We start from the raw sequence: 3,213 nt of genomic DNA, 5'->3' as shown, positions 1-3,213 counted from the left end.
GGTGAAAGATGGAGTTGGGTTTGTCTAAAATTCAATCTTAAACCTAGTTTGAAGTTTAGTGATGAATAACTGAGGATTTGACTGAATACAAACTAGAATTACCGGTCAAGTTGCAGTTAACATCCATGTCTGTCCAAACTCATATGTAACCACGGCAGCTGACTGTGCTTCACACATGAATGTTGCACCAAAGAAGCTACACACTCTAAAACAAGGACGCTTCAACACAGTTTGAACCTGGCAGCACAGAAGATCTATACAGTCAGCAAAGTTTCTAGATTAGTATCATCAATTCAGCATATGACCAAATGTCTCCCCTTCTGTTCCCGAGTCATGACGTTGAGTAATGGCCAGAAAAGTGTTTTTGCAGAACAATGACAGTCAACACAGAGGTTGAAGAGATCTTTCAGTAAAAGTAGTAATAACTGCATATGGTCATCTGTAAACGCGCTGCAGTGTGATGCCTCCAGTGTGTGCAAGGGGCCGCACTTGACGTGCTGCACCGAGGTGGCGCCAGTGCATTTTCAGCTTTAGAACTATTCTAATTCATTCATAGATTCTTAAGTTATGGCTAAAAACATGTTGGTTTTTTTAGGTCACCGTGACCTTGACCTTTGACCACTAAAATTGAATCAGTTTATTCGTGAGTCTAAGAGGACATTTGTGCCAAATTTAAGGAAATTCCCTCAAAGCCTTCTTAAAATATAAGTTAAGTTATATTAGAGAGTTATAGTGTGCAGGTACAAATATCTATCCAAATGGCCATAAAATTACACGTAAAAAACACAAACTCTCAAATAATGAGAATCAATAAATGACCAAATAATATAATTTAGGCTGCATAATCACGTATTTCCATCTCACTGACGGCTATATACTGTCACTATAGTGTAGTATTCTATATTGACTTTGAGTTCACTTTTTTAATTGCGTTTGCCAGATGTTTAGCAACCAGTTTACACATATCTGCTGCGACTGAGGAGTGTCATATTAGGGAATTATTAAATTCTACATCAGATAAAGTAACTTACCACTGCTGCTAAACTCAAACTGCTGCTTGTGTCAGTGTTCTCTTCTGACGGATGCTCCTCCATCTGTAATAACAGCAATTAACAATAAACCGCATCACCCAAACACATAAATGAACCAGTACTTTTATTTTGAAAAATGTTTTGACCTTGAAAACATTTCACAGAGAAATCACTACCAAGTTTCCATAAGTCTGTTGCCTTGTATCTCACTGTACTTTTGGTTGTGCATCTTTTAAGTAACTGCAGCTTTAACATGAACTAATGCTGGATTTGGAAAATATATATGGGTACAATACAACACTCTAACTGTGGCTAAGTTTACTTGTGCAGAGAAAGAAGAGGCTCCACTTGACAATACTACCTTATAACAGTTTACAGAACCAACAAACTAATCAGTTGATTTCACTAAATACCAACATGAGGTCATGGTGTAAAATGAATAAACAGTGATAGTTGGTCCCTGAGCTCTACATCGTCAGTCAGTCTCCAACAGCCAAAGGAAGTTGGATTTAAGTTGTTTTTTTTAATACTGTCCTCTAAACTATAGACCATCATATACAAATGAAACAGATGAAGAAAGCTTGTTTTTCCTTACCGTTAATGTGTGAATGAAGTTTAATGAACTCCTGCAGGTTAGTAGATGTCTTCACAGAGGTCAGAAGTTTGAGAGATGTTCTGGTGGTTTCCATGGTAACCACAGCCAGATCCAATTCAAAAGCTTGCAATTCCAATTGTGTTTTTAAAATAAACATGCCAAAATCACAGAGCGTTCCATACTGCACACTGAACAATGCTTGAACAAGTCATAAACTACCGTAAAACTTCAATTAGTAGCCCAGGCTATTATTTGCATAAATCACTGAACTCTACAGGCCAACATTTGGGACAGGCCTTTAACTCCTTTCACACTAAACTGTTGCTCAGCAAAGATGGGGTAATATGATCATATTGTTTATTTGAACCAGTATAAATATTACTTGTGTAGAGCTTGTGTAAATAACACATTTATTATGTATCAGTCATTCAACCTAGCTCTGTCAGACAGGGCATCAGAGAGAGTTATGTGGCTCGTTTTATGGTACTCGAGGATTACGGCACCCGGTCCTTCCTCCTCTCTCCCTCCTCTGACCCGCCAGAGCCTGAGAGGGGCGCACATGATGGGGTGGGTGCGGCTGCTGGTGGACACCTCATCTCCGTGCTGACAGCGTTTAACGTAAGCGCAAGTCTGATGGGCTGTTCTGGTGGGGGTTTGAGGGGTGCGTCAAAGGTTAGAGGGTACCCGGCGGGGTACAAGTCACAAGAATGCTGGAAACTGAAAAGTTTAATTTCAGGATTGTGCTGCACTGTTAAAAAAAAACTGACATCAACCACCAAGTGACAAGAGTTTTACGTTCTCAGTAAAAGTTCCTGACACTTAAACATACTTGCACTTTACATTTTATTGGCTTTTTGTTTTACAAAAACAGATATAAGAGAATGCATAGGCCGAGCCGCACTCACAGTGGGCTCATCGATGACAACATAAAAAACAAAAAACAAAAAAAATAAAACAAAGGGCGTCAGGAAAAGGCAACAATTTATTTAAAAAGATAAAAACAACACTGTTTGCAGCTATTCTTCTGAGTACAAACATACTCGTATGGTCTCACACACAAGACACCACTGAATGACATACAATTGTCATTTAGGCAAGCACACGCCACACACACACGCACACACACACACACACACACACACACACACACACACACACGATGCAAACATGTGGGTACAAAAGCATAACCATGAGATGTAGGAAATAATGCATCATATGACAGACACTGATACAAGTGACAGAGATGCATTTAACCCAACAGTTAAAGGCTCATTTCACCCAAATATATATATATATATATATTTTTTGGGGGTGAATTTGAGTGAACTGACCCTTTAACCAGATAAGTACCATCAGCTCACACTATCTGCATAGACTACCAGTCACTACCAGCAGCACCCATGCGCTCCCGTCCCACCACATCAAGTGTGTGTTGATGGTACCGTGAGTAAGCCGTAATACATCTCCGCTAAGATTTGCACAATGAGGCTAATCTAATGCATCCTTCATATGTGCTGTAAAACTTAAAGTGTTCACATTGAGGATCACATCAATAATTCCAGTGGAGAAAAGCATCTGAGGGTGTTC

Source organism: Epinephelus fuscoguttatus, linkage group LG5 (assembly GCF_011397635.1).
Source record: "Epinephelus fuscoguttatus linkage group LG5, E.fuscoguttatus.final_Chr_v1".
Classification (NCBI taxonomy): Eukaryota; Metazoa; Chordata; class Actinopteri; order Perciformes; family Serranidae; genus Epinephelus; species Epinephelus fuscoguttatus.
This window is presented reverse-complemented; position numbering follows the sequence as displayed.